We start from the raw sequence: 24306 nt of genomic DNA on the forward strand, positions 1-24306 counted from the left end.
CTGGACATATATCTATTGGGCTGCTGTCTGCAGGCCTCTGAGCCTTGTAGTTGCCCAGCCTTGAGACCAAAGAAGAGCCAGGAAACAGCAACAGAGACATCAACGGTTTATTAGACAGGAGATCTTAAGCAGGAGGTTCTGGGGCGACTGGCTATGGTAGAGAGAATGTGGGGGAGAAGGAGGCTACTATTTATAGAATAACCAGCACCATGTGGCTCATCAGTCACCAGGGAAACCAGCAGCGAGCGCGTGTCCCTCACCACCCTTCAAGTTAAGGACCACCACCATCTGAACCACTGCGAGGGCAGGTGTTTCTCTTTAATAAACTAGCAGGTGGAGCCACTCTGACCTCAGGATTGGAACAGTCAATCCCTCACCGGGGGCCCCAGGGCAAAGGTATTCCTGTGAGTGGGGTGTAGGTGAAGCAGAGAGTAGTCGAGCGGGGGGTGTGCAAAGAGCAAGTGAACTTGTAGAGTCGCCTGATGAGACACCATCCCTACCATCCGCGCCTCCTACTCCAGGAAGGAGATTTTCTCAAACCTCTTGGATTCTGCAGTGGGGTGAGTGGTTGACTCAGCAAATCCCACCCTGGTCCCTCTGATGTCTAGCACAGAATATTGGTGGGGAAATACTGTTCCTTCCTTCCAGGACTTATGACCTGACTTCTGACAAGGGAGAAGACTCCAGAGTCGTGATTGGGAGGAAGAGGCACCATAAACAATGGAAGCAAGGGTGAGGGGAGGTGGGGGTTGGGAGGGCATAACCCGGAAGGGCCTGCCCGAGCAAAGGCCTAGCAGCAGGCATGGCAAATCCCAAGAGAGTGCTCAGAAAGTCTCTCTGCAGAGTGCCCTAAATATAGACAGAAGCACTTGGAATAATTCCTAGAGTTTCTTTTCTGGGGGATGGGAGCACAGGGCCAAATTTGCATCTCTCTCCTTTTTTTAAGTATACGTTTAAAAATCATTGTGATTTTAAAAATAATCTTGATGTATTAATTTTCGGTTGTGCCGGGCCTTCGTTGCCATGCTGGCTTTCCTCTGGCTGCAGTGAGCGGGGCCTACTCTCTGGTGGCGGTACGTGGGATTCTCACTGCCGTGGTTCCTCCTGTTGCGGCTCCCACGACAGGAACACAGGCGCAGTCGTGGCAGCACGCGGGCTTCGCTGCCCGAGGCACATGGGATCGTCCCAGATCTTGGACGGAACCCATGTCTCCTGCACTGGCAGGCGGATTCCACACCACCGAGAAACCAGGAAAGGTTTCTCTTTTTGGCTTCAGGATTAAACTGACTTTTTCCCACACTGACCAAGGTAGGTGGTCTTGGCAGACCTGGAGAAATAAGCCCCAAACTATCTCATGTCTTAAAAAAAACAGAGGGCCCTGATGTCTGTCTGCAACAGGACCAGGTGATGCTTCCCTAATCTCGCGGGCCTTCTGCCTGTGTTTCTGTTGGGAAGACAATGAGATTGGAGAAATGGGAGCCTGGTGATGTCAATTAAGGGGATGGGGAGGGCAGAAGAGTACCCTGGGCCTTGGATCCTCTCTATGGATGGGACGATAGTCCCAGCACACATACGCCCCCACCCCAGGGCCTAGGAGGGACCACTTGGGAGATGTACCACTTGGGGGTGGGGGACAGGAAGAGAGGATGGGTTAGGATGTAGTTTTTCATGGACATGTGGATGAATGCCCTGATGCCATGGGGTCGTCTGCCCCGTGGGTCACTCTGTGCCTGGAGAGGTTCACTGTGGGCCTGTGGCCTGTGGAGCAGTGTTGAGTCTGCCCAGAACTTCTTGTGGACGGACATCACCACTATGGGTGCCCTTTGAGGTCGTGTCTCCAACGTGTGGTCTGGAGGAGGGTTTGGGGACACATGCCTGAGAGTGAGGCTCTTGCTCACCTTCTAGGCTCTTCCCAGGCAGAGCCGCAAGCGCCCCTGACTCTCAGTCATCGGAGGTTAGTGGTCCTGGGTCCCCACTCTCAAGGTGCCATTCTCCATGGGGGGCAATGCACACCCACAACCCGGCCAGAGCGCGGACCCTGGCTCCTGGTTCAGTGGAAAATATTGTCTCTGTCACCCCACGGATGGCTCAACCCACCTTTTTTTTCGGTCACGCGGGGTCTTCGCTGCTGTGTGCCGGCTCTCTCTAGCTGCAGTGAGCCGGAGCTACTCTCCAGCTGCGGTGCTCAGCCTTCTCACTGTGGTGGCCTCTCTCATAGAGGGGGCTCTAGAGTGCTGGCTCAGCAGCTGTGGCGCTCAGGCCTTAGTCGCCTGCGGCATGTGAGACCTTCCTGGACCAGGGATCGAACCTGTGTCCCCTGCATCAGCAGGAGGATTCTTATCCACTGGACCACTGAGGAAGTCCACACAGTGGCACCTCAAGTGGCAGCAACAGCCCTGGGCTGGGAGGCTGAGGCTTGGTTCCTGCCCAGCCCTGGGCCTCATTTTCCCTTCCTGTAAAACGAGAGCGTCAGACCTAATGATCCCCAAGTTCCCTCTTGATGCTGACCTTGTAAGATATTTGTCCACATGACGTGACTCTAATGGCGGAATCTCAGGCACCGTTACTGGGGTGGGCAGGAGGTATTTTGGAGAAGACCCTGCCTAGCACTTTCTGCTGCCTTCCCCACAGGACAGGTTGAGCTGGCCCTGTAGTCTTTTTGAATATCGGCATATTGGAGAAGGAAATGGCAACCCACTCCAGTACTCTTGCCTGGGAAACCCCATGGGCAGAGGAGCCTGGTGGGCTGCAGTCAGTCCATGGGGTCTCGAAGAATCGGGCACGACTGAGCGACTTCACTTTCACTTTTCACTTTCATGCATTGGAGAAGGAAATGGCAACCCACTCCAGTGTTCTTGCCTGGAGGATCCCAGGGACGGCGGAGCCTGGTGGGCTGCTGTCTATGGGGTCGCACAGAGTCGGACACGACTGAAGCGACTTAGCAGCAGCAGCAGCAGCCTGTGCATAGGGCTCTGGTAGAGAGGAAGGGAGCGGGAGCTAGAATTACCCTGGCTGGGTTTCCCAGCCTCCTCGTTGGTCAGCAGAGAGCATCTCTCAGACAATCTCTCTTCTCTCCCCCTTTAACCCCTTCCCAGCTACCAGCAGAAGTCCCATTTTCTGACCTGCTTCCTGCATGAGTGGTCACTCATTTTCTGTCCCATGTGGTTCCAGTGTTGGGCAGGAAATACGGGACTGTGGGGGCTTCAGATTCAGATGACGGCAGGGAGGGTAAGGGGATATCACCAAGGTCCAGTTTCTCATAGAAGAGGGGGAGGATGGAGCCTCTAAAAAGCAAATCAGACTTTAACATGGAAGAGAAACGCTGATGAGCACCAGCCAGACCACTTTACGATGCTCAAAGCATATGTCGTCTTCCCACCTCAGTCTAAAATACAAGAGGTTTCTTTCTGCCATCTCAGTCTTGGGAGGTACCAGGCTCCTGAGAAGCTGTGTGAAGAAAATCCCTCACTGCCACGTTGGCCAAATGGAATGGGGAAATGGCACAGGAAGACACTGGTATGTGCAAAGTCCCTGGGGTAGAAGGAAAAATGAATCAAGAACCTGAAAGGAGGTCGATGTAGCAAAGAGCAGAGGGAGAGAGGTGAGGCCTGGGTCCACACTGTGAAGGTGCAGAGAGGGCCTGGCCTTTACTTTGAGGAGCAGGAGAGATGGCCAGGGGGCAAAGGCCAGAGTGGAGCTTGGCAGAGGGACACTACTTAGGGTTTGGGAAGATTTAAGGGGACAGCACCATCTTCTGATCCAGGTTCTTTCCTCCTCTCTCCCCTCCAAATGCTCTCTTGGGCCTGTTTCTCTTCTCTTGGGGTCCAAAGCAAGGTCTGACCCAGTAAGCTGACCAGAGGTGCTCATGCAGGCTGGCAGGCAGGGCTCCTGGCAGAGGGGTCAATGTGGTTTCACCAGTTCCCAAGTCCTGAGTCCAACATGGAAATTACAGGCCTTGGGATGTAAGCCTTTGTGGGTAGTGACAACAGTTGGGAGACTCACTCTACCCAAGACGGTGCCTCCGAGGGGGTTGGGAAGCCCAGGCCCCCACATTGATGCCCCAAGTACAGTATGAGGATAACCAGACAGCTCCTTCTCCAAAACGGAAGTTTTCACCATCACAAGTGCCAGAGAGCTTGCTTGGAGCCCTCCCCTTGTGGACCACAGCCCAGCCAGGACCCCACAAGGCCCTGGGGCTCATTTCCACTCCACAAAAGTGCAGCCCCTCAGCTTCCTTCACCATCCCAGGAGAGCATCTCTGCACAAGAGATGCAGTTAGCATCTCATCACTGTGGTTAGCCAGACATGGGGAGTCCCAGAGCTTGCCAGAACAGTGCCAACCTGCTGGACACCTCTCCCAACTCCTGCCCTTCCCTCCACGCCCAGAGACTCAGACCTAGGCTTACATCAAAAGACTGGGAAGTCCCCCAGCACAGCTGGCGGCATCTGCTGCTTCCTCCAGGGAGGAAACAAGGGCTGCCCAAGGCCAGGTCCTGTGGACACACATCCTGCCACCTGGGCTGCTGACCCAGGAGAGGTTAGGGCCCTTGTGTGGGACCAGCCTTGGGCAATGGGGAATGCAGGGGGAAGGCTTGGTCTTCAAGTCTACGTCCAAATACCAGCATCTTGAAATAGTAGTTTGGAGTCCCTCTGCCTCGTTTTCCTCATCTGTTAAATGGGATGACGATTTCCACACAGTGGTCTGGTAAGGACTGAGTTTGTTTGGAGGGACTAACATGGTGGCCAAGAGCAGGGGTTCTGGAGCGCCCCTGCTTGGGTCCAAACCCCAGCTTCTTCGCTGCTCGCTGTGTAATCTCGACATGTTACCTCTCCGTTTCCTCACCTGTAAAAATGGAGATAAAAAGGCTCCCATGGGGATTAAAGGGGCAAGCACAAGTACCTAGAGTAGGTACCAGTGCTCACAAATGTCAAGTATTGGTTTTACTCCATGGAAACGGTACTTCCCACACAAGGTAAATGGTGCTTGCCCAGTAAAGTGTAGGCTCCACCCTCTGGTCCCCTTGACTGTTGCGTCTTGTGTTTCCTACCCCAAAATTCAAATACACAAGATTCCCTTTGATCTCCCATCTGTAAAATTACCTTGTTCATGCTCAAGTGTAAATGACTGGTAGTCATTCAACTTATACCAGGGGAGCAGCCACGCCTTCAGCCAAAGGAATGATGTGCTGGTGGTGGATTTTCAGGCCACCAGCCAGGCTGAGGGTAGGGGGCACTTGGGAAGGTAGCTCTCCCAGAGTTCTTCAATGATAATCTTATCAGCCGGCCAGGTACCTCGAGGGCAGAAAGGATACCAGCCCCAAGACCCAGCTCTGCTCCTAAGTGCTGTGTGACTTTCAGCAACTCACTTGACCTCTCTGAATTTCAGCTTCCTCATCTGCTTAATGGGATTACTTTTCTGCCTTTCTCAAGGGGCTGTTTGAAATTAAATGCTCCTGAAAATGGTCTGCATTTGTCTCTCCAGATTGTGGTTATCTGTCCATGCGTCTGTCCACTCTCGCCAGCCTGGGCAGGGAGCAGGTGTTCCGTGAGCACGAGCTGCACTGAAGTGCACGTCCCAGTCTCGGGACATAACCCCATCCATGCACCCAGTCACAGCCCACCATGCCCTGCAGTGAGCTGGGGAGGTTGGGAATACCCCATTTAGCAGAGGAGGAAACTGAGGCCTGGGAGGTCAGGGCATTTGCCTGAGGCCACATAGCTAGAAGTGGTGGCGCTGGGAATCGGCCACAAGCACTCGACTGCTGAATCTCTGCTGTCACATGATACCTGGTCATCAGAGCTGGTGCTGGAAGGGCAGCAGCTTCCCTTATCCCTTCTCATGGGGTTGTGGGATGGGCAGAAGGAGAGCAAACACCTAAGATGCCTCACTCGCTTCAGGCACAGGCTGCATCAGCCTTAACTGTAGGAAGTCAAGTTTTGGAGATCTCTACGTGGAGGGATCATCACCTTACAGACAGCAAACTTCAGGCTCCGAGAAGTAAAGGCATTTGGCCAGAAGTTGAGGACAGGACTTGAACCCAAGGATGTCAGACCCCGATGGGTGTGCCTGTGACCACTACCTGGCAGTGCCCTCACGCCTACACACCTGGCTTGAGAGGCAGGGGGACAGAAGATCTGGGAGTAAGCGCTGCTTCACTGTGGGGATGCCAGGGTGAGGTGGGCAGATGGTCTTCCTAGCAGGCAGACCTGTCCAGGGAATGTACCCTCTGCAGGAGGACAGGACCACCTGTCCCCAGAGGAATGCAAAACGCCAGGCAGGTTGTAGTCAGTCCTGAAAGGGCAGTGGACCAGTGGCCATTCAGGACTGCTGCTGACCCCCCCCCCCCCCTCCGGGGGGCACCTTCGCACTCTCTTAGCTCTCCTCCGGTCCCCTTTGTCCCACCCCTCCCTCGTCTCTGCCTGTGACCCTTGTGTGAGCTGGACAAGTTCCTTGACCTCGCCTCTAAATTCCTAGGTAGTGTGTTTAAGCACCGTCCAAAGGATCAAGGGCTCAGTAAGACCAATTACGGTTGTTCTCTTCTCCCCTCCCTTCATCCCGGAGAGCACCGAGGAACCCCTTGGGGCTGAGTCTCCCCCTCCTACAGAACGAGCATCCCTGCCCACCCCTCCTTAGCCTGCAGGGAGGCAGGGAGAGCGGAACTCAGCCCGGGGTCTCCCGGCGCGCCCCGGGTGCGCCCACCCTCCTCCCTGCGCCTCGGTTTCACATCCACGGAAGGGGCTTGGGCTCCCCGCGTCCCTTGGTGCCATCTCCAGGTCCTGTCCGCACAGGTGGCTGAGCGCAGGAGGCACCGGAGCGGGTGTGCCGCCCCGCCCGTCCCGCGCCCGGGCACCGAGAACCCACGTGATTTCCCGGCAGAGGCAGCCGGCTCCCAGAGCCCGCCGCCGGGCTGCTCCGCGCCTGCTTTCAGTTTCAAGCAGAGCGCGGCGAAGTCGGGAGCGCAGCCGGTGAGTACGCAGCGCTTCGCGGGGCGAGCGGCGCGGGTGGGGTGGGGTGCGAAGGCGGCGCGGCTGCTGGAGGACTCCGGAGGCCGGCGTTCCCACGGCCCGAGGTGGCTGGCCAGGCAGATAGATGGTCAAGTATGGGAGGTCGGGCCGGCGGACGGCGGGACTGATGAACGGGTAAACAGCTTGGGGCGCCGGTGGGCAGGGCGGCTGAGCGCCTGCCGCCCTGCGGAGTTTGGGGGACGAGTGGCGAGCCGCAGAGGAAAGCGAGTCCGGGTCACCCGTGTTGGGTTTCGGGACGCGGCTGCGTGCCTGCTCCCTCCCACTCCTCTCCACCTTCGCCCCGCTCCTGTCAACTTCTAATTGCCTGGTAAAGAATTCAGAAGTCCCGCTGCTCCTGGAGCGCAGTTCAGACTTTTTAGCCGAAAAAGCTTTTTAGGATGGACAATTCCAAACACGTGCAAAAGTAGCCCTAGAATTTAGGTTGAGCTCTACAAATAATGCCTGTTCCGATATAACCAAGCCCCGTGTAACCACCACGGTGGTTAGCTTCAACAGACCAGCCCAGTTTCGTCCCTGCCACACGTCATTTTGAAACAAATGGCAAACAGACATCACAGCAGCTCAACCGAAATTTTTCACGAAGTACTAAAAGATAAAAAGAGTTTTTAAACAGACGTACCCACGGCACCATCACTTTAAATTTTTTAACAGTAACTCCTTCATGTCAGATCTCCACAGACTATTCCTGATGAATATTTTAGCCCCATAAGTAATAGGGGAATACACGGGTGGCTTTTTGTTACTTGCTATTTGCCTTTTCAAGTCGTTTTCAGCCATTTTCTCATGGAGAGCATGGGAGGAGGACAAGAGCTGAAGTTTGCTGGAATGGCCCATTTGTGTTTGCATCCATTTCAGAAGTTACGGTTCTTAAGTTTATTTTTTAAGAAGTTGGAGGTTCTGCAGACTTAAAGCAATTTGAAAACCAGTACTTCCCAGCCTCCCAAACCTGGGGATAGCAGAAGGTGGTGTGTATCCTGGGCCAATACCTGGAGTCTCCTTTCTCCAAATTGCTTTTCTTTCTCTCTAAGAAGCTGTAAGCTCAGAAAAGCATGAGGCTCAGTCTCTTACCAGAGAACGGAAGGGGAGATAAAGCTGATGATTTCATGGTGCGTGCAGGTTCCCCATCTAGGGTGCTTTTCTCAAAGCTTAATGAAAGATAGCATCCACTGGGCTGGTCATTGATTATGCCCACCTGCCTTGCCTGCAAAGCACAGCACCAGCTTGACTGGCACCTAGCATAGGAAGCAGACAAATCAGGGCTCTCAGCACCTTGAATTTGCTTGGTTGTGGTGGTGTTCAGTCGCTAAGTCATGTCTGACTCTTTACGACCCCATGGGCTGCAGCACGCCAGGCTTCCCTGTCCTTCAGTGTCTCCTGGAGTTTGCTCAAACTCATGTCCATTGAGTCGGTGCTGCTATCTAACCATCTCATCCTCTGTTCCCCCCTTCTCTTCCTGCCCTCGGTCTTTCCCAGCATCAGGGTCTTGGCTTGATGACCATGGCTGTTGTATCTCTCAGAACCTTGGTCTCTCACCTGTAAAACAGGGATGATAATACGTCCTTCCAAGTGTATTTTATGGGTTGCTGGATGAGTATGCCCTGTTTATGGTCACTCTCGAGGTACTGCACAAGCGTGAGGGGTGAGAGTCCTTAACGAAGGCAGACAAGCAGAAGAGAAAGCTTTTTGGAAGAGTCTGACGATGTACTTGGCCTTATTCCTCCAACAGATACAGAGGTGATGGACGTTTGTGGCACCGGTCCATCTCCCTACATTCCCTACATACACCTACCTCCCCTCTGAGAAAATCCAGCCAAATTACTTAGGATGTCTTCCTCTGTCTGTTATGGGTAAATTGTGTCCCTTAAAAAGATAATGGTGAAGTTCTAAGCCCTCTCTTTCAGAATGTGACTTTACTTTGAAAAAAAGATCATAGCAGATGTAATTAATTAAGATGAGGTCATAGGAGAGTAGGTGGGCCCTTAATTCATTATGACTGGTGTCCTTATGAGGCCGGCATAGAAGATAGAGATACGCAGGGGGAGAAGACGGCCATGTGACACAGAGGCAGAGATTGGAATGAGACATCGACAATCTAAGGAAGCTCAAGAACTGCCCGAAACCACCAGAAGCCAAAATTGGCCAGGCAGAGCCCACGCCTTGAAGCTTCAGAGGGAGGGTGGCCCTGCCTGCACCTTGATTTCAGATTTCTGGCCTCCAGAACTATGAGAGTATAATAACTTCCGTCATTTTAATTCACCCATTTTGTGGTCCTTTGTTACAGCTGTAGCAAAACTAGAAAACTAATTTGCCATCCCAGAATCTCCCCTCTGCTTTCCAATTAAATACATATGCAAATATTTTGTAAAAACTTTGTTAAGACTCTGTGCTTTCAGTGCAGGGGGCATGGTTCAATCCCTGTCCCGGGAACTAAGATCCTACATGCCATGTGGCATGGCCAAAAAAAAAAAAAAAAAGCTTGTTGGAGGCATTCTAAAGATGTAAAGTACTGGTTTTCTTTACTAGATCTGTTTTTTGAGTGTTGGCTGGTAGCCCAAAGTCTTCACTGAAACTCAGTCTGCAAGGCAAACACCCAGTTGATTTGAGTAGTAAAAAAAAGTCTGAAAAATTGATCAGGCTGGAGGTTGGTGCCAAGTGTCTGGGGAAGAGAAGGCTTTTGGTCCCTGAGACTACCCTGAAAGACCATCTTTCTGCCATCCACTCCCCTTAAAACGAGGTGGAAGTGGTGAGGCAGGCAGGCATCTTGGTTATTTATTTGGGATTTGTTACCCATAAAATAAGCATGATTATGTAACCTCCATGCCATCTGGGGTTTCCTAGATCCTTGAGAGCTGGGTGAAATTGTCATGAAACCCCTTTACACCCCTTTGGGAAGCCCTAAGTATTCTCAGGCTCCCTGTGGATCTGAAAGGTGAAGACGTAAGTGAGCTTGGTTCTTCTGGCCGCCTCTGACCCCAGACGCTTTCGCTCTGCACTCATCCTCTCTGCCTACGAGACCAGGGCATGAAACCAGCAGGTTACCCGGGGTGAGAAGATGGTGGGCCTGGAGAAACCTGAGTTCATTTGTTTACCCTACCAGTTTCCATTCCAGGTTCTCTGGGATGGGACTCGCGCTACATCCTGTGAGTCACTCCAGAGTCTTCTGATAAATTCCCAGAACCTTTCTAATTCCCAGAAAGGTTTTTAGCAGCCCTTCTGGCTGGGCCGCCTCTGACATTTGGCAAAGGAGAATTTCAATGAACTTGATGGAATATCAGTATTCACACTCAGGTGAACTGTCTTCTCAGTTTGGTTTTCCTCCTTCGGGTCTTTTTTCTACATAGGTATATTCCTTTTTTTTTTTTTTTTTTATAATGAACTCATAAAAACCAAAATGGAATTACACTTTTTCAACTAAGTAACATAGAATTATATAGTGAAGGAAAATCGATGGCAACCCACTCCAGTATTCTTGCCTGGAAAATCCCATGGACAGAGGAGCCTGGTGGGCTATAGTCTATGGGGTTGCAAAATAGTCGGACGCAACTTAGCAACAACAAAATGCTATGATATCATTTTTTTAAATTTATTTATTTGGCTACAACAAGTCTTAATTGCAGCATGCAGGATCTTTAGTTGCAGCATTCGAACTCTTGGTTGTGACGTGGGATCTAGTTCCCTGACCAGAGATCAAACCTGGGCCCCCTACATTGGAAGCAGAGTCTTAGCCACTGGACCACCAGGAAAGTCCATGTGATATCATTCTTTAATTGTTCATTTATTTATTTTTTTGTATAGCAGAGTTTTATTAAAGTGAAAAGGGACAGAGAAATCTTCTGACATAGACATCAGAAGGGGGGCGGAGAGTACCCCCCTTGCTAGTATTAGCAAAGGAGTTATATACTTTTTTAATTAGTTATTGCAATAAATCAAAAGATTGTCTCCAGGTTGTAAAGATCTTACTAGACCCACTCCCATAATGTACATTATAAGATAGCAGGATTAGCCAGAAGGTTTTCAGGAAGGAGAAACTGTCCTCAAGCAGGATACATTGTTATATAATCCTTAGCACAGAGTTTAAACTGAGTTGTTTGTTGTATAATCATGAGTTCTGGACTTAAAGAAAAAAACATTTTATGTAATTAAGACTAAGGAATGTAGAGGAAAAAAAGATGTTCGTCCTTTCCTCGTCCTTGAGAATTCCAGACCCCTATCTCCGAGAACCCCAGACCCCTTTCTCCTCCTTGGGGATCCCGGACTTCTTATCAACCTGCCTAGGAACTGACTCTCTCATTCCCCCCTTTCCTTTCAGGAGAATTATGTTGCCGAGGGAAAGGGGCATCGTTTTCATTCCATTAACTACTTCCTGCTATTGAGGGGCGTGCTGAGGCAACACGTTCTCCTGACCCTCATATGGAGGGTCTCTGATCCAGGGGCCCCAAGTAATAGTTGGAGGATGCTCTGGCACTTGTAGGAGCCTGGACAGCCTTTTGTGACTTAAAAGCTTTCAGACGGTTAGAAGCAGACCCCATTTTACAGTTACAGCTGTAAGGCAAAATAGCCATTAGACCAAGTTAAAACCTAATCAAAATTAAAAGTCACCTTATGTCCATAGTTAAGGTACAATATGTTATACCAGTCCATCTTAGGATTGCTAGATGTCATCACAGAGTTGAAGACAGTCCTTTCCTTGAAGCAGAGAAACCCACCATAGGAAGTCTTCAGCTGATGAGGAGGTTGAAAAGCTGAAAGCTTGTCCTGAAGATTCCGGGCAAGCCCCCAAGATGATAGCTTATGGTGAACGGTGTCAGATTCGTGATCTCCGAAGAAGAAGATTTAACTTTGGGAACAGGGACCAGCCTTGATCATTCAAGAGCTTTTGTATTGCAGAGTTTTAATAAAGCGAAGAGAGGCAGAGAAGGCTTCTGACATAGACATCAGAAGGGGGGTGGAGAATGCCCCAGTTGTTTAGTTTTTAGAGGCTACTATTCCACATAGTAAAATAATATAAAACATACAAAAAAGTATGTAATGAAAAGTAAGTCTCCCCTTCTCCCGTCTCCCGGCCACCTGTAACCGTTGCTGAAAACAGTCATCAGATTCTTGAGTCTCCTTTCATAGATTGTCTAGGTGGGCCTTTACAGACATATATATATATCTGTGTGTGTGCAGTGTTTGTGTATAAATCCCCTTCTCAGAAATGATAGTATACTGCATATAGTATTTTTTATCTTGCTTTTTTTAATTAAAATTGTTTAAAATTGCTTACTTGTTTTTTGACTGCGGGGTCTGCTGCTCGGGCCTTCTAGTTGCCGCGAGCGGGGGTGGCTCTTCGTTGCGGTGTGTGGCTTCCCACTGTGGGGGCTTCTCTTGTTGTGGAGCACACACTCCAGGAGCACTGGCTGCAGCAGTTGCGGCTCGTGGGCTTAGTTGCTCTCAGCATGTGAAATCTTCCCAGACCAGGGATTGAACCTGTGTCCCCCTGCACTGACAGGTGGATTCTTGTCCACTGTGCCACCAGGGAAGTCTCATCTTGCTTTCTTTTTAATTGTAATTTGGAAATCTTTCCACATCAAAACAAGAAAAATCTGCCTTTTTCCTTTCTAAGAGATACATAGTATTTTTCACTGCTTGTTGTTCCATAATTGATTTAACTATTGTTGGACAACTAGGTCTTTTCACATCTCTTATTATTCTAATCAGCACTATAACAGATATCCTTGTGCAATCATCATTTTTACCCGTGTGAGAATAAATCTTTAGGGAAAACATCCAAGAGTGTATTTGCAAGGTCAAGGGGAATATTTTCTGCATATTTGCCGTTTGGACTTTGATAAATCTGGCAAATTACCCTCCTTAAGTCTTGTACTGATTTTCACTCCCACCAGCCATGTGTGACGGGGCCAGCTTCCCACCCTCCGCAATACATGTTTTATCAGATTTTCCATATTTGCAGATCTGGTAGACAAATAATAGTGTCTCGGGTTTTTTTTTCAATTCTCTTATGAATGATTTGAGGCATCTTTTCAAATATTTAGGGGTCACTTTTCACAAACTATTCATATCCTTTGCCTGCTTTTCCATTGGGTTGTTGGTCTTTTTCCTATTAAGTTTTGAATGTACTTTACCTATTAAGGAGATGTTTTACTGAAAGTTTTGCTTTCAGGTTCAAAGGATTCGTTAACAAATGACTCATCATATACAATAAACAAATTTCAGTATTTAATAGAGTATTAATTGACTTAATTTCAATACATAGTCATTAAAATAAGAGAAATAGAAAAAATAGGGAAAAGTAACAGCACATACATCACCAAACTGGGCTGCCCAACATCTAGACTTAAGCAGCATGCTGGGAAGTCCCTCGCTAACAGCAGTCTGGAGTCCCAGTTGGGAAAAGGTCCTGGATGGTGCATCCACCCCACAAGGGAGACTTCAAATTGCCGTTTCAGGGGCTCCCGCTTATAATTGCAGGCTATGAATTGATACCATCATCAGTTTGCATGCACAAATTCAGCTCTTTTTTTACTTTCACCTTTTTACAATGCTGTTTGTTTCACCTTGTGAGTCATAAGATTTCATTAGACCGCAGGGGATTGGGCCAGACCCTCAGAGGTTCAAGAATTGCAAGACCCACTCCCTTTCTTATCTAAAGTAAGATAAGACTCATGGTGACTCTTCTGACTCATGGTGTCTAGGCAGATCAGAAGCAGGTCAGCTCTCCTGAAGCCTGCACAAGACTTCCTCCATTTTACTTTCCCTAACAGGAAATTATCTATTTGTATTCAGTTCAGTTCAGTGGCTCAGTTGTGTCTGACTCTTTGCAACCCCATGAATCACAACACACCAGGGCTCCCTGTCCATCACCAACTCCCAGAGTTCACTCAAACTCATGTCCATCGAGTCGGTGATGCCATCCAGCCATCTCATCCTCTGTCGTCCCCTTCTCCTCCTGCCCCCAATCCCTCCCAGCATCAGGGTCTTTTCCAATGAATCAACTCTTCGCATTAGGTGGCCAAAGTATTGGAGTTTCAGCTTCAGCATCAGTCCTTCCAATGAACACCCAGGACTGATCTCCTTTAGGATGGACTGATTGGACCTCCTTGCAGTCCAAGGGACTCTCAAGAGTCTTCTCCAACACCACAGTTCAAAAGCATCAATTCTTCGGCGCTCAGCTTTCTTCACAGTCCAACTCTCACATCCATACATGACCACTGGAAAAACCATAGCCTTGACTAGACGGACCTTTGTTGGCAAAGTAATGTCTCTGCTTTTCAATATACTATCTAGGTTGGTCATAACTTTCTGCGATCAGATGCCATGATCTTAGTTTTCTGAATGTTGAGCTTTAAGCCAACTTTTTCACTCTCCTCTTTCACTTTCATCAAGAGGCTTTTTAGTTCTTCTTCACTTTCTGCCATAAGGGTGGTGTTTACCTGAGGTTTAGCCCAGCGTTTCTCATGATGTACTCTGCATATACGTTCAATAAGCAGGGTGACAATATACAGCCTTGACGTACTCCTTTTCCTATTTGGAACCAGTCTGTTGTTCCATGTCCAGTTCTATATATATTTATATTAGGAATATACTATCATTTAAAAAATATTTTATACTTTTTATTTTGTATCAAGGTATAGCCAATTAACAATGTTGTGATAGTTTCAAGTGAACAGGGAAGGGACTCAGCCATATACCTACATGTATTCATTCTCCCCCAAACGCCCTTCCCATCCAGGCTGCCACACAACGTTGAGCAGAGTTCCCTATGCTATACAGTAAGTATTCTATCATCTTAAGTGGCTACATACTTGTCCAAAGAATGGTTGAACTGTGTTTGTTAGACATTTAGATTGAATCTTGTTTTCTCCTGCATACATGGACTGTTTCCTCTGTTTTATATTAAAAAAAAAAAAACTCAAAACAAGATGTGGCAGTTTAATTCTTTCCATAACCCTTGCCAGAATTCTTCTCAGGGAAGGAAGTATTTCTGGAAAAATGCTTCGATGGGATTGGGGTGAGTGGGACCTGTGTGCAAAGAGGTCATCAGGGATCAGCAGGTCAGCAGAGCTTGGGCGATGGCTAGGGGTGCAAAATGTGCTCCTGAGATGAAGGGAGGAGGAGATAGGAGAGAAGGGAGGATGAGGAGAAGGGGGAGAGGAGCAAGGCTGAGCAGGAAGAAGACCCCCAGAAACTTCCTTGGGATAGGATGCCCAAGGTGCACTTTCATTGAGGAGATACACAGACTTCATGCGAGGTGGAAACTGACGACAGAGGCTAGCACCGGCTCCACTCTGCGCTCGTTAGCTCAGCACACATCTGCTTGGATTCTGCAACGTGCCAGGCTGTGTGCTAGGTACTGGGCTACAGCTGGGGACATGACAGGGTCCCCACCCAGGGAGCTGATGTGCCAGTAGAAACAGACAGTACCCAAGTATACAAGGATGTGCAGTAGACATCAGGTAACAGCGAGGGAGATAAGCCACTGAGCTCCTTTTGCCTGCAATGTAACAGAACCTGAGTAGGAGCCCTCTGTCCAAGGAGATCTGCCTGTGTGGGAGCTGTAAGCTTCCCCAGGCCATGGTACTTCAGGGTGTCTGAGCCAGTTCATCTGTCTCGGGAAAGATGGGGCTGCCCCAGCTGATTCCCAGCCCTGTGAACATTCTGGTGACCAGAGGGCCACTCACAGCCTGGATGGTTTCCTTCAGCTCTGTTTTCCACTGTGGACTTGAAAAAGGGTATATGGACTTTATTTTTAATTTTGTTGTTGTGTTAAAATACACATAAAAATTTCCCTCAACCATTTTTAATGGTTTTAAAATTTATTTTTGGCTGTACTGTGTCTCCGTCGCTACACAGGCTTTCTTTGGCGGCAAGCGGGGGCTGCCCTCTAGTCACAGCGCGCGGGCTTCTCATTGCAGTGGCTTCTCTCGTGGAGCGCGGGCTGTAGGGTGCACGGGCTTCAGCAGCTGCAGCACACGGGGCTCAGCAGTTGTAGCTCACAGGCTCTAGAGCATGGGCTCAGTAGTTGTGGCAAATGGCTTAGTTGCTCCATCACGTGGAATCCTTTCAGACCGGGATCTGAACCCAAGTCCCCTGCACTGGCAGGCAAATACTTATCCACTGTGCCACCAGGGAAGTCCTCTGTCAACCATTTTTAAGTGCACAGTTCAGCGCTTTCAAGGACATTGAGGTTGTGAATCCATCCCCATCATCCACTCCCATCACTCTTTTCATCTTGTAAAACTGGGATCCTGTGCCCGTTATCCAATAGCTCTCAATTCTGCCTTCCCCTCACCTCTAACAGCCGTCATTCTCCTATCTGCATGGGTGTAATTACTCTGAATACCTCATATAGGTGAATCAGACACTGTTTGTCTTTGGGGGACTGACATATCACTTAGCCTAGGTGTCCTCAAGGTTCATTTATCTTGTAACATGTTGCAGAATTTCCTTGCTTTTAAAGGCTGAGTAATATTCCATTGTATGTATAATCACATTTTTCTTCTTCATTCATCCATCAATGGACACTTGGATTGCTTCTGTGTTCTACCTATTATAACCAAAGCTGCTGTGAGCACATGTGTACAAATATCTCTTCAAGACCCTGCTTTTAATTCTCTCGAGCACATATCCAGGATCCAGCATCATAGTGTAATTCTATTTTTGATTTTTTGAAACACCTCCTTACTGTTTTCCACAGCAGCTGTGCTATCTTACTTTCCTACCAACAGTGTGAGAGGGTTCTGATTTCTTCACATCGTCCCCATCACTTTTTGTTTTCTGGGTTTTTTTTCAGTTGCCATCCTAATGGATGTGAGGTGATATCTCATTGTAGTTTTGATTGTGTGTGTGTGTGTATGCTTAGTTGCTCAGCTGTATCTGATTCTTTGTGACCCCATGGACTGCAACCTGCCAGGCTCCTCTGTACATGGAATTTTCCAAGCAAGAATACTGGAGTGGGTTGACGGTTTCTACTCCAGGGGATCTTTCCAACCAGGGATTGAACCCACATCCCCTGTATCTCCTGCTTTGGCAGGCAGATTCTTTACCACTGAGTTACCAGAAGCCCATTTCCCTAACGATTAGTAGGGTTTCTCTTCTGGCTCAGTGGTAAAGAATCTGCCTCCAATGTGGGAGATATGGGTTTGACCCCTGGGTCGGGAAGATTCCCTGGAGAAGGAAATGGCTCCCCACTCCAGTATTCTTGCTTTGGAAATCCCGTGGACAGAGGAGCCTGGCAGGCTACAGTCCGTAGGGTCGCAAAAGAGTCGATCACAGCTTAGCGACTAAACAGCAACAACAGCGATTAGTAATACTGAGTGCCTTTCCGTGTGCTTATTGACCGTTCATATATCTCTGGAGAAATATGTTTTCAGATCCTTTGCCCATTTTTTAATTGACTTCCTTGGTTTCTTGTTGAGCTGCAGGAGCTCTGTCTGTATGCTGGATATCAACCTCTTATCAGATAGGTACTTTGCAATATTGTCCCGTTCTGTGTGTTGTTCTCAGGGTAGGGTCTTTTGACATATGATTTAAAATTTTTTTATGAAGTCCAAATTTTTCTGTTCTTTTGATGTCTGTGCTTTCAGTGTCATCTCCAAAAAACCATTGCCAAACCAAATGTCACAGCTTTCATTCTATGTTTGCTTCTAAAAATTTTTATTGTTTTAGGTCTTACACTTAGGGCCTTATCCATTTTGAGTTAGTTTTTATATATGGTGTTAGGTAAAGGGCCAGCTTCATCCCTTCACATGTGGATATCCAGTTTTTCCAGAACCATTTGTTGAAAAGATTGTCATTTCCCCCATTGAATGATCTTGGCATCAAAAGTAAGACTAGACTCCTTTTTCTATTCCATTGGTCTGTATGTCTGTCTTTATGCCAATACCACACTGTTTTGATAACTGTAGCAAGTTTTGAAATCAGGAAATATGATTCCTCCAGTCTTGTTCTTTTTTTCAGGACTGTTTTGACTATTTGGGGTCCCTTGAGATTCCGTTTGAATTTTAGGATTTTTTTTTTTTTTAATCTTTGCAAGAAAGAGGTCATTGGGATTTTGATAGAGATTGCATTGAATCTGTAGATCACTCTGGGTAATTCTGACATTATAACAGTTGTAAGCTTTCCAATCCATGAACATGAGATGTGTTTCCATTTATTTATGTCTTATTTAATGTCTTATTCTTTCAGCAATATTTTGTAGTTACATTGTACAAATCTTTCGCCTCCTTGGTTTAGTTAACTTCTGAGTATTGGGTTGGCCAAAAAATTCATTCAGATTTTCCTGTAAGATATTATGGGAAAACCTGAACAAGCTTTTTGGCCAACCCAATGTTTTGTTTATCTTTGATGCCATTGTAAATGGAATTGTTTTGGTCATTTCCTTTTCAGATTACTCATCATTCATATTTAGAAACAACTGATCTGTTTGTGTTGACTTTGTGTCTTGCTGCCTTGCTGAATTCATTTATTAGTTCTAACAAGTGTTTTTGGTAGAATCTTTAGGGTTTTCTACATATAAGACCCTGTCATCTGCAAACAGATAATTTAACTTCTTCCTTTCCAATTTGGATGCCTTTTATTTCTTTTTCTTGCCTAATTCAGTGGCCAGAACTGCTGGTTCCATGTGGTATAGAAGTGATGAAAGCAAGCATCCTTACTTTGTTCCTGGTCTTAGAGGAAAAGTTTCCAGTCTTTCTCCATTGAGTATGAGGTTTGCTATGTGTTTTTCATGCATAATTTTATTATGTGGAGGTAGTTTCCTTCTATTCCTAGTTTGTTGAATATTTTTATTGTAAAAGGGTGTTTAATTTTGTCAGTTTTTTTGTAGCAATTGACATGATTGCGTGGTTTCTTCTCTTCATTTTGTTGATGTCACACACTACATTGATCAGTTTTCATGTGTTGAACTATCCTTGCATTCTAGGACTAAATCTAACTTGGTTACAGTGTATAAACTTTTGATTTGCTGAATTTGGTTTGCTAGTATTTTGTTGGGAATATTTGCATCATGGCTCATGAGGGATATTAGTCTCTAGTTTTCTTGCAGTGTCTTTGTCTGGCCTTGATATCAGAGAGTGCTGGCCTCCAAGAATGAGTTAGGAAGCGCTCCCCCTCTCCAGCTTTTGGGAAGACTTTGAAGAGGATTGATACCAGTTCTTTTTAACTTTTAGGTAGAATTCGTTATGAAGCCATCCAGTCCAGGACTTTTCTTTATTGGGAGATTTTTTTTTATTGCTGATGTATCTACTTACTAGTTATAAGTCTATTCAGATTTTCTACTTCTTTGTGACTTAATGTTGTAAGGTTTTGTGTTCCTGGGAATTTGTCCGTTTCATGTAGGTTATTCAATTTGTTGACATACAATTATTCATAGTATTGTAATTCTTTTTATTTCTGTAGAATTGGTAGTGATGTTCCCACATTCTGACCTTAGTAATTTCAGTTTTCTCCCTTTTTTTCTTAGTCCAAAAGGTATGTCAATTTTGTTGATGTTTTTGAGGAACCAGCTTTTGGTTTCATTAACTTTTCTCTATTATTTTTCTATTCTCCTTTTCCTTTATTTACACTTTAATTGTTATTATTAGGCAAACCATTCAATATCACAGTAATCCAAGTCTATGCCCTGACCAGTAACGCTGAAGAAGCTGAAGTTGAACAGTTCTATGAAGACCTACAAGACCTTCTAGAACTAACACCCTCAAAAGATGTCCTTTTCATTATAGGGGACTGGAATGCAAAAGTAGGAAGTCAAGAAACACCTGGAGTAACAGGCAAATTTAGTCTTGGATTACAGAATGAAACAGGGCAAAGGCTAATAGAGTTCTGCCAAGAGAACACTCTCTTCCAACATCACAAGAGAAGACTGTACACATGGACATCACCAGATGGTCAACACCAAAATCAGATTGATTATATTCTTTGCAGCCAAAGATGAAGAAACTCTATACAGTCAGCAAAAAAACAAGACCAGGAGCCGACTGTGGCTCAGATCATGAACTCCTTATTGCCAAATTCAGACTGAAATTGAAGAAAGTGGAGAAGATCATTAGACCATTCAGGTATGGCCTAAATCAAGTCCCTTATGATTATACAGTGGAAGTGAGAAATAAGATTTAAGGGACTAGATCTGACAGACAGAGTGCCTGATGAAATATGGATGGAGGTTCGTGACATTGTACAGGAGACAGGGATCAAGACCATCCACAAGAAAAAGAAATGCAAAAAAGCAAAATGGCTGTCTGAGGAGGCCTTTCAAATAGCTGTGAAAAGGAGGGAAACAAAAAGTAAAGGATAAAAGGAAAAATATACCCATTTGAATGCAGAGTTCCAAAGAATAGCAAGGAGAGATAAGAAAGCCTTCCTCAGTGATCGATGCAAAGTAATAGAGGAAAATAATAGAATGGGAAAGACTAGAGATCTCTTCAAGAAAATTAGAGATACCAAGGGAACATTTCATGCAAAGATGAGCTCAATAAAGGACAGAAATGGTATGGATATTAAGAAGATATTAAGAAGAGGTGGCAAGAATACACAGAAGAACTATACAAAAAAGATCTTCATGACCCAGATAATCACAATGGTGTGATCACTCACCTAGAGCCAGACATCCTGGAGTGTGAAGTCAAATGGGCCTTAGGAAGCATCACTACGAACAAAGCTAGTGGAGGTGATGGAATTCCAGTTGAGCTATTTCAAATCCTGAAAGATGATGCTGTGAAAGTGCTGCATTCAATATGCCAGCAAATTTGGAAAACTCAGCAATGGCCACAGGACTAGAAAAGGTCAGTTTTCATTTCAATCCCAAAGAAAGGCAGTGCCAAAGAATGCTCAAACTACCGCACAATTGCACTCATCTCACACGCTAGTAAAGTAATGCTTAAAATTCCCCAAGCCAGTCTTCAGCAATATGTGAACTGTGAACTTCCCGATGTTCAAGCTGGTTTTAGAAAAGGCAGAGGAACCAGAGATCACATTGCCAACATCTGCTGGATCATGGAAAAAGCAAGAGAGTTCCAGAAAAACATCTATTTCTGCTTTATTGACTATGCCAAAGCTTTTGACTGTGTGGATCACAATAAACTGTGGAAAATTCTTCAAGAGATGGGAATACCAGACCACCTGACCTGCCTCTTGAGAAACCTGTATGCAGGTCAGGAAGCAACAGTTAGAACTGGACATGGAACAACAGACTGGTTCCAAATAGGAAAAGGAGTACGTCAAGGCTGTATATTGTCACCCTGCTTATTTAACTTATATGCAGAGTACATCATGAGAAACTCTGGGCTGGAGGAAGCACAAGCCGAAATCAAGATTGCTGGGAGAAATACCAATAACTTCAGATATGCAGATGACACCACCCTTAAGGCAGAAAGTGAAGAGGAACTAAAAAGCCTCTTGGTGAATGTGAAAGTGGAGAGTGAAAAAGTTGGCTTAAAGATCATGGCATCTGGTCCCATCACTTCATGGCAAATAGATGGGAAAACAGTGGAAACTGTGGCTGGCTTTATTTTTCTGGGCTCCAAAATCACTGCAGATGGTGATTGCAGCCATGAAATTAAAAGACGCTTACTCCTTGGAAGGAAAGTTATGACCAACCTGGACAGCATATTGAAAAGCAGAGACATTACTTTGTTAACAAAGGTCCCTCTAGTCAGGGCTATGGTTTTTCCAGTAATCATGTATGGATATGAGAGTTGGACTATAAAGAAAGCTGAGCGCCAAAGAATTCATGGTTTTGAACTGTGGTGTTGGAGAAGACGCTTGAGAGTCCCTTGGACTGCAAGGAGATCCAATCAGTCCATCCTGAAGGAAATCAGTCCTGAATATTCATTGGAAGGACTGATGCTGAAGCTGAAACTCCAATACTTTGGCCATCTGATGCAAAGAGCTGACTCATTTGAAAAGACCCTGATGCTGGGAGGAATTGGGGGCAGGAGGAGAAGGGGACGACAGAGGATGAGATGGCTGGATGGCATCACCGACTCAATGGACGTGGGTTTGGGTGAACTCCGGGAGTTGGTGATGGACAGGGAGGCATGGCGTGCTGTGGTTCATGGGGTCACAAAGAGTCAGACACGACTGAGTGACTGAACTGAACTGAATTGTTATTATTTCATTTCTTCTGCTAGTTTTGCATTTAATTTACTTTTCTTTCCTAGTTTCTTAAGTTATAAAGTTAGGTTGTTGATTTGAGATCTTTCTTGTTTTTAAACGTAAACATTTATACCAATAAAATTTCTCCTTAGCACTGCTTTTGCTGTGTCCCATAAATTTGTTTTTTTTTTTTTCATTCATCTGTAAACATTTTCTAATTTCCATTGTGATTTCTTCTTTGATTTGCTTAAATGTGGGCAGTCTTGTTTCCATGATTTTGTGAGTTTTCCAGTTTCCTTTATGTTATTGATTTCTAACACCATTGTGGTCAGAGACTATACTTTGTATGATATTTATCTTTTAGAATCTATTGAGACATAATTTGTGCCCTTCAGTTCAGTTCAGTCGCTCAAACTCATGCCCATCAAGTGGGTGATGTTGTCCAACCAACTCATCCTCTGTCATCCCTGTCTGCTCCTGCCTTCAATCTTTCCCAGCATCAGGGTTTTTTTCCAATAAGTCAGTTCTTCAAATCAGGTGGACAGACTACTGGAGTTTTAGCTTCAGCATCAGTCCTTCCAATGAATATTCAGGACTGATTACCCTTAGAGTTGACTGGTTTGATCTCCTTGCAGTCCAAGGGACTCTTAAGAGTCTTCTCCAACACCACAGTTCAAAAGCATCAATTCTTCGGCGCTCAGCCTTCTTCACAGTCCAACTCTCACATCCATACATGACTACTGGAAAAACCATAGCCTTGACTAGACGGACCTTAGTTGGCAAAGTAATGTCTCTGCTTTTCAATATGCTTACATACAGTCTATCCTGGAAAATACCCCATGTGCAACTGAGAATGTGTATCCTGTTGTTGCTGGGTGGAGATTCTGTATATGTCTGTCAGATCTTATTGATCTATTGTATGAAGTCCTCTATTTCTTCACTTGTCTTCTGTTTGATTATTCTGTCCTTTATTGCAAGTGGGTATTAAAGCCTCCAAATATGATTGTAAAATTGCTTATATCTCACTTCAGTTCTATCAGTTTTTGCCTTGTATATTTTGGTTGTCTGTCATTAGGCATGTAAATGTTATAACTGGTATATCTTCTTGATATATTTAACCTTTTATTAACATGTAAAGTACTTCTTTGTCTCTTATAACCTTTTTTCTAATTTAAAGTCTACTTTATCTTTTTCAAAAAGTTTTTAAATATAAATTTATTCATTTTAATTTGAGGCTAATTACTTTACAATATTTTATTGGTTTTGCCATACATCAACATGAATCTGCCATGGGTGTACACGTGTTCCCCATCCTGAACCCCCTCCCACCTCCCTCCCCATACCATCCCACTGGGTCATCCCAGTGCACCAGCCCCGAGCATCCTGTATGATGCATTGAGCCTGGACTGGCGATTCGTTTCACATTAGTCTAACCGTTCCTTCTCTCCTTTGATTACTATTTTCATGAGATATCTTTTTCTATCCCTTTACTTTCAATCTGTTTTTGCTCTTGAATTTCAAGTGTGTCTCTTGTAGACAGCATATAGTTAGATCAGTGTTTTTATCCATTCAGCCAACCTGTCTTTTGATTGGAGAGTTTAATCCATTTGCATTTAGGTTACTACTGATGAGGAGGGACTTATTTCTGTCATTTTGCTCTTTGCTTTTTATATGCCCTATAGCTTTTTGGTCCTTCACTTTCTGCGTTCCTCTTTTGTGTTTCGTTAACTTTTCGTAGTGAAATGTTTAAATTCTTTCTTAATTTTCTTTTGAGTATATTCGATAGCTAGTTTCCTTGAGGTTAACATGAGGATTACATTTAACATCCTAATATAACATTCTAATTTGAATATAGTGATTTCACTTCAGTGATGTACAAAAACTCTGCTGTTTTACAGATCCATTCCCAATGGTTTCCGTAGTTGGTGTCACAAAATTACATCTTTATACTCTATGTGCCTCAAATATAAAATAATAATTTAAAAAATGCATTAGTCTAGTGTTTGTAGAAACCAAGATTTGGAATTAAAAACCAATTACAGTAATACTAGTCTTTGCACGAATAATTGTTTTTCTTTACATGTATACATAAATCCTATAGAAAATAAAAATACAAACTATTACTGCAATAATACTAGCTTTTATAATTGTCCATATACCTTTATTGATATCTTTATTTTTCATATG

General features: G+C 45.7%; 1 protein-coding gene across 12 annotated transcripts in view; it reads left to right on the plus strand.

The window, feature by feature from the left end:
• Window positions 1-6893: 6893 nt before the first annotated feature.
• Window positions 6894-24306, plus strand: part of NLRC5 (NLR family CARD domain containing 5) — a 91280-nt gene continuing 73867 nt past the window's right edge. For all 12 annotated transcript variants that reach the window (XR_011248605.1, XR_011248603.1, XR_011248600.1 and 9 more), the window contains exon 1: window positions 6894-6966. The gene's annotated coding sequence lies outside the window, so the exon portion shown is untranslated. The remainder of the gene's footprint in view (window positions 6967-24306) is intronic.

This window comes from Ovis canadensis, chromosome 14 (genome assembly GCF_042477335.2).
Source record: "Ovis canadensis isolate MfBH-ARS-UI-01 breed Bighorn chromosome 14, ARS-UI_OviCan_v2, whole genome shotgun sequence".
Lineage (NCBI taxonomy): Eukaryota > Metazoa > Chordata > Mammalia > Artiodactyla > Bovidae > Ovis > Ovis canadensis.